Source organism: Mus caroli, chromosome 10 (genome assembly GCF_900094665.2).
Source record: "Mus caroli chromosome 10, CAROLI_EIJ_v1.1, whole genome shotgun sequence".
Taxonomy (NCBI): domain Eukaryota; kingdom Metazoa; phylum Chordata; class Mammalia; order Rodentia; family Muridae; genus Mus; species Mus caroli.
In genome coordinates this window covers 18929371-18937423 of record NC_034579.1, presented here as the reverse complement: position 1 = coordinate 18937423, position 8053 = coordinate 18929371, and the positions used below count along the sequence as shown (strand labels likewise).

General features: G+C 40.0%; 1 long non-coding RNA gene across 1 annotated transcript; it reads right to left on the bottom strand.

Annotated features, from left to right (window-relative positions):
* Positions 1-224: 224 nt before the first annotated feature.
* On the bottom strand, positions 225-5811 carry LOC110304028. Its single transcript, XR_002378999.1, has 3 exons — positions 5223-5811; positions 1269-1362; positions 225-431 (listed from the first exon to the last, which is right to left on the bottom strand). It is a non-coding gene; the product is annotated as an uncharacterized LOC110304028 (long non-coding RNA).
* Positions 5812-8053: the final 2242 nt, after the last annotated feature.

Genomic DNA, 8053 nt, shown 5'->3' with positions numbered 1-8053 from the left:
ACGATGGTCAGGTTCTCAGGGTTTTTTGGTTTTTTTTTTTTTAAGATTTATTTACTTATTTTATGTATGTGACTACACTGTCGCTCTCTTCAGACACAACAAAAGAGGACATTGGATCCCATTACAGATGGTTGTGAGTCGCCATGTGGTTGCTGGGAATTGAACTCAGGACCTCTGGAAGAGCAGTCAGTGCTCTTAACCACTGGGCCATCTCTCCAGCCCTCTCTCATTTCTTTGTTTGCAAAGGGAATTAATTACTAGAGAATCATTCTGCAGTGAAGCGCCCTATGTTGAGAATGTTCAGGCATACTGGCAAATGGATCCCAGGTGCTTCATTGTAATATGAGTACAACACCCTCATGAGTTGTGGAGTCATGCTTGGAGCCACGCTTTCCAAAGCTCAGAGACTTGCTTGTATCTCTTCTGATGTCCTGAAAAGGGAAAGACAGTTGGAAACTTTGACAGTAAGATGTCAACTTATTGTAGTCCCTTTATAGCCTAGGAGCTATACTTCCATGTTGGAAATTCCGTCTTCATTGCACTGACCTAGCCCAATTTTAAAAGAGACTTCAAGATAAGAGAGATAGATTGCATCTAGGTTTAGGAATAGACACAAGAGAGGAAACAGGAAAGCCCTAAAGTCTTGTTGAGTCAGGAGGCATTAATGCTAATCCCAAGTAGCTTGGGACGACTATGTTTTCTTTGAACTGAAACCCAACCCTGGTCTTAGGCTTCTGAGATTTCAAAAGTGTAGATGTCTTTTGGAGGGTTGGGATTTGAACTGATACTTCAGCGACTGAACAGACAGAATCTCTCCTTAAAATTCCTACTTGGGAATAGAATGAAATTGATTTCCCATGAAACAGCACAGAGATGGTGATGTTTGCAGTGTTGCTGCTGATGCTGGGATGGGGGGCAGGGGGCAGTCTGAGTACTCATTATTATCTTACCACCAGCTCAGTGATTCAGATTGTGTGATGTAACTTTTAATTCAGTGAAAATTAAGTTCTTTGTCGGGAGCGTTGGATGGTAGTGTGCTAAAGATTGCGTCCCATGTAGTTTGAGTGCCTGAAAGGGCTTGGGTATTCTAAAAGGTTGATCTATATAAAAAGTAGAAGCTGTATGAATTCTCAGTCAGAAAGGTCTCTGTGTTTTATAGGTTTGATCTTTGGTTTTAACATAAAAACAAGTTTGACCTCCCTTGATACCTTGGTTCAACTTTGAGCAGACTTCTGTGTATGTTTAATAAGAATAATACAAATTCTTACCTCTATCAGAAAACTGGCACAAACTCATCAACAGCATCAACTCTTTGTTGAAGGCAATCAATAAATACTGGTCCGATCCGCATATGATTCATTTCTACAGAGAACACATTCACAGCTAATATAAACCATGCTATCTCCTGGGAGTTACTTGGTAAACAATAGACATTCAAAAATGTGTGCTTCTATACACTATCCTAAGTTTTCTGCCTATCCCACAGAAATCAGATGATGAGCAACGGTGAAAGCCAAAACTCTAAAGAAACTCTCCCTCACCAGATGGAGCAGAACAAAGTCTACAGTGAAAAAAAAAGTCCTTGTTGTGTGGGAACACAAGAATCACAACAGCAAGCTTCCAAGAATTTGAAGGTGACAGAGTCAAAGATAGCCGGATATCCCTATTGCACTGGATCAGTCATTACAAGCAAAGGATCTGAGGATAAATTCTGTGGTAAAGCACTTGCCTGGCACCCAGGATGCACAAAGCCCTGGGTTTGATCCTCAGCACTGAAAAATAATAAATAATAGATAACAGATAAATCTTGATCTGAAAGTACACAGGCAAATACTTTCTAATGTTTGACTGTAGCTTTCTTTGGCTTGCTTCAGTAATTCACCTTTATTCAACCAAAACATATTTTCTACTTTTCAAGCATTTTTACAAGACCCCTTAGAAATAAATTTTGTTCATATTCCAGGAAAAACAGTTCATAACATAGGAAGCTCAACCAATAAAACTATTTCTTTCATGGCAGAAAACAGATTTTTTTTTCTTTCACAAGGAAGAAGCAGAGCTGAGTAATATCTACACAATGAGAACAGAGCCTACAATTGTTGCAACGTTGTTCCTAATATTCAAAATGGATAAAATGTTTGTCATCTGATGTGAATAGATAAAATGTAGCACATCCCTGAGATGTAAAGCTATTCAACTGTAAATATGTGTGTATATAGATATATGTACATATGTATATATATATACATATATATATATATACCTAATAAACATAAGTGAAAAAATCTAATCACAAAAGACCACCAATTGGATTATTTCACTTACATGAAATTTCAGAAACACATGATAAGGCAGATTAATGTTTGCCCAGGGCAGTGTTGGGGAGGGAGGAAAGAGAGAAACTGTCAATGAAACACAGCTTTCTAGGAGAAAGTGGAATAAAAACATGTAAAATTATGTTGTAGTGATGACTGTTAGATCAACAAATATTCTACACAATTCCTTGACTTGTGTAAGTCAGATATGTAAATTCTATCTTGAGTAAGTTGCACAATTAAGTTGGTTTTGTTGTTGCTCTACTTTGTTTTGTTTTAAGCCAAGAGATTTAACTAATTATTTGAAATTGAATTTATTTGGAGGTACAACATTTATTTCATTTTCTATACAACTCAAATTATCAGAAACGTAATACATGTTGGCTTTAAGTAATACTACAGGCTTTAAAATCTTTTCCTTTAAAATTTGAGACACAAAGTAGAATTTTTTATTAAGCTAAATGAAGATACTCAAAAACGCTGTTATTACCATTATTGAGAGCATTATTGTTTAGATCTCCATACTTTATCCCATTCGCTCCTTTGCTGCTGCTGTTTTTCTTCTCTAAGCCTACAGTTAATTTGTCTCAGCTAAGCCCAAAGGAAGCCTGATTTTCCTGCATGTCAGTGTTAACCTGAAGCTAGCCATTCACCTTAGGAGTTATCAAAAACTGATTTATTTTCAGGATAAGTTAATATTATCTAAAACAACACTATTGTACTCTGTCACCCATCAAAATATTCTGGAGCAAGAAATTCTTCAATTGGTTTAGCTGACCTTACACAGTTTAACTGTCAAATAAATTCTATAATGGACAGCTTAGCAATCTAATTTGGTAACCCGGAGGAACTCCCTGGCCCTCCCTTGGTTTCCCTAAAAGGTTCAAAAAACAGCAATTACAACATTGACATCCTATCTGGAGCTTGTAAAGTATTTTTCATGCTGTCCCTGGTATTCTTAAGTAGTCTTAGCATTCCTAGGATCAAGAAGATACAGTTTTCTAGTGGCTCGTATGATTACAACCCCTGACGTTGCCATTCAACAAATAAACACAGTGGAAAATACTTGAAGTTACAAATGCTATCCATCACTCTAGCTAGCTCTTAGTCCCCACAAGTGCGCCAACCTCTGAAAGGAGGCAGATCTTCTCCTGGAAGGAAGATCATATTAGCCCAGCCCCCTGTGTATATCCATACTTTATCTTTAAACCACTGCTGAGATGCTATCTTGAACAAAGCAGGCACCGTCTATAAATAGACTCTTAAATATGGAAATTATTTGCTCAGGGGAGACCAGACATTAATAATCATAAAATATTGATGTTGCAAAAGAAATTAAAACACGGAGAATCATTGTTTTGTTTTGTTTTGTTTTGTTTTGTTTTGTTTTGTTTTGTTTTGTTTTTTCAGTCTTGGCTATCCATCAAGGTGGGTTGGTTCTACTTCAACTAGGAACTTAAGAACTCTGCCCAGCAGTACTCGGGCCTTGAGGCCAAGGAAAAACAGCCCCAGAGTCCTAACTTTTTTTTCAATAAATTACTTAGAACTATCTCACTGGACTTCAGATGTCTACAAATACTAACAAAATATATGCTTTCTTTCCTTTTAGTGTTATTGAAGCCCGGAGGATTGTACAACAGTCAGATTCATGTCTAGTGTCTATAAGGTGTAGAATTGAAAGGGACCAGGGACTAGACAAGAAAACCGAATAAGAAGTTGGATGTGAGGGTGCTTGCCTGGAATCCCAGGACCCAACACCTGTGTTACTGGAGTATATCACGAATGAAACAGAGCATTGCGTAATGAAACCATACTAAAACCCTGACAGCATCAAAAGGGGCTTCCTAATGGGCTGGAAACCCTTCTTTACTTCTTTGCTTCTTTGGAAAGAAATAAAATAATGTTATTTCATTAGATAAAAGCCACTTGACACAAATATTTAGATAGAAAGTGAGTCTCTTTGTGTGTCATTTCTCTGAAGCTTATTTCTTTCCAAGTCTTGGCCATTTGCATTTATGTAACAGGATTTTCTTCACAGCCTGCGGCTCACTTTGCATGCGAAATGCAAAAAGAAAAAACAAAGTAAACAGATTGTAGAATGAGATCACCTGCTAAATCTTCCGGATACTTTATAAGTGTGATTTGGGGTGTGTGTGTGTGTGTGTGTGTGTGTGTGTGTGTGTGTGTTGGTTTTGTTCTTTGTTTTCCATTTCAATAACAGTTTTAGAAACAAATGTAATATTTCTCTTATTTCAGATGCTTTGAAGTTTACTTAAAATCTTAACAGAGTCTCACAAAAATGACCTGCGGATCAGTTCTGACCACTGGTTTATTTCACAGACTTCCCTCTTTCCCTGCGCTGCTGTGGGGATGGAAGGCACGAAGGGAAAAGGGAGTGCAGGAGACGCCGAGTGCAAGATAGCAATCATCAACTCTATTAAAAGGGCCCTGATCGTCCAGTGCGCGCTAAGGATCCACAGTAATTCCGGGTGTTGGGGCTCGCTAAGGGACACGTTGATGGGTCAGAAGACGGGGTGGGTGGGGGGAGGAACATGACCCTGGAAATGGGGTGTTGCTTTTACACTCCCTGGGTATCTGTTACAAGTGAATTTCCTCTGGCGCCAGCAGGTATTTTGAGCAAGGAACCAGAGGGATCCCAGAGGAGCACGGTAGGGTGGGGGAAACCGAGCTGCAAATGTGGGATCAAAGCTTTAAAGATTTCAGAGGAAATTGGAAGCTCCGGGTTGCTTGGCTTTAGGTTGAAGAAGACACTTAATAATTTCTTAGGCTTAGTGCAGAGGGAATGGGAATGGTCGAGGAATAACCAAGATCCCCGGGAGAGATAGGGGCAGACAGCACGGTTCCCACCCTCCAGACAAAGGAGAGTTGCTGCACTGTGAGATTTACCTGCATCCTTTGCCCTGGACACCATAGAGGGCACTCCAAGAGGCTGAGCTCCCCTGAGTGTTTGGGACATCTGCCACTGTTCCCAGTTATCCCCGGAGCCCAGCAGTGTGAACAGAGACTGTTGGGGCCAATAAAGTTGGTTGACATTTCCACAGAGCCCTCCCTGGCGGCAGAAAAGGCAGAACGTGTAAAACCAGGTGAAGGACTGAAGAGCACAGCAAAAGTGAATGCTATGTATATGAAGTAGTCGTCCTAAAGGTCGGGAAAGACCGCTATTGATCCAATGCATGTGAGGCCTTGATAAATTGAGCAATCCAAGAGTTCGGTCCAGGGTGACCCTGGGAGATGCCAGAGCAGAAGACAGGAGCCACCCACGCACTGCTGATCCCCAAGGGGCATGCCCAGAAGCGACCACACATGCACTGGTCCCTGCAGCCCTGAGGGCAGGGTGCCCCTTCCCTGTTTGAGGGGGATTGACTGTGCTGCCTGCAGGGGCTGGGAGTTAGGGTGGGGAGCAGTTCCTTCTCCCTGGATCCTGTCTCTCCAGGTTCCTGTCAGGTCATCAAATCTGATATCCAGCTCTGGTGTCCTACTGGTGACCCGATACCAGGAAGGGTCCTCCTGAGTAAAAATCCTTTAGGTTGGCAGCCTCCGGTGTCTTTTATATAACTTGGGTTCTTAACTGAAGATAACCTCGGTATCGTGGAATCGTGGAATCGGGATCCACCCCCATCCCCCACTAATTACAGCCTTTGCGTTTAACGGTCCAGTACTTAATCTGAAAATTTCAAGCTACTGCCGACAGACATTTCTCTATATTTATGAACTTAATTCATTTTCAGATTTTTCGATGTTATATTCACTGCTACGTTAAAATCTGTTTAAAATACATTTGCTCTATTCACCAGCAAAATGGGTGGATAAATTTCTAAGTTGTGATACAATCAAATGCAAAGGCAGACAATTAATTTTACCAGCATTGTACTGCTTGCAGTACAGTTTTGCCTCAACTTTAAGGATAATGCAAGTGTGCTGTGAATCTATAATACACAATTCTAAATAAAAACTGTGTCGAAGTTTGGGACCAACATTCCTTTGTTACTCTCGCTGTGATTAAAGCAATATGGTTTTACTTCTTCACTTTTGTTCTGGCTAAAGCCCTGAGATTAGGAAAGTGGTCTGAATTAAGCTCCTCTTTACACAGTAAAAGAAATCAAATCCCTTCTGTTAAAATGATGAAGGTTCTGTGTAGCTAGAACGTGAAGGTTTTTTAGTCCCTTTGATGGAAACTATTTGAACCTGAAAATTTTGCGTGGCTATCTATCTTGCTAAAAGTCAGGGTGAGATAAAGTGGAATCTGGCTGTGGTTTCTCTTGGAAAGAAAACAATGAACTGACCGGTCATTTATCACAGTGCCAGCTCTCCCCCTCCTCCAGGGTAGCTTAATTTGACATTGTTACATGGAGGTGTTTGCATCGTTGGCTGATGAAATAGAACCAATTTGGTTGGAGGGGAATGCTAAATTATCCCGCTTTTGTGTAAAGAATGATAATAAACAGTAGGAACTTCTCTAAGGATGCGGCTACCCTCAGCAGGAGCACTGGAGAAGTTCCCAGGGTCTGTGCAGACCTATCCTGTCTTCCCTCTGACTCTGCTCAGCCAGGTCCCCTATGTAGTGGAGAGTTGAGGGACCCATTTCGAAAGTGGCTGAAAGTACTTCAGGCATCACAGAAATTAAAAGAATCAATTCCTTTTTATCCTCATCCATGTAGTTATTTTAGCCAAAAAAGGAACAACATTGATCTTCTCTACAGATGCCTAAACAACAAAAGAAAAACATCAATATGCATGTATAATAAAAATCCAGTCTCGTTTGTAGGAATTCTATAGTATTCAATGAAGCTGGCAGTGGTGCTCATTTCCTGTCCTCACTGCACTGTGACACTCAGCAGAAGGATTGTCGGGAGTTCAAAGACAGCCTGGGCTAATTGGTGAGCTTGAGGCCATCCTGAGCTACAGGGCAACACTTAAACTCTGTTTGGAGGAATTTGTTTGAGAGGAAGAATTAAGGATCTATGAAACTGCCTTACTTAAAAAAAAAAGTTATAGAAACAAAAAAAAAAAAACTGGAAATCAATGGCTTTCTCAATTATGTCACAGAAGAACTTCCTAAGACATCAAGTTATTTGTCATATTCTCCTCATTTTGTTTTGTGTTTTGTATTTCTTTTATTTGCTTTGGGGTTTGTTTTTTTTTTTGTTGTTGTTGTTTTGTTTTGTTTTGTTTTTTGACAGTGTCTCACTTTATAACCCAGGCTGATCTGGAATTCATTTTGTAGCCCAGGCTGGCTTCGGACTCGTGGCAATCCTCCTGCTTCAAACTCCAGAGGATTGGGATTACAGGCATGTGTTGCCATGTCTGGCTTAGTTAACATTTTTTTAATGAACAAATACATTTTTCATTCATTTAAAATTTCACTTACTCCATAAGTTTGCACCTGCATTTGGATTCATGAAGTCATATAAGTTTAAAAGTGTTTCTGTCTACTTGGGCATCAAGAAACGATTATTTAAATTAATGAATATTCATAAGATGCGCTAATAGAGCACATCATTCTCCTGCATAAGTTTATTACTTACCCTTTCAAATGTTAAGGCAATATGAGGACGGGGTACTCAAGCTTGTTAAAGGTCTGCACACAGTTTCATGGAGATTGCATTAAGTTTATTAGCTAAGAAGTGACATCTTCAAAATATTGAGAGTTCAGAGTTGAGGGTGAGTGTGTTTTAAGTGAGACCCCATCCCCCACCCCACCCCAGTCTTTTAGATAT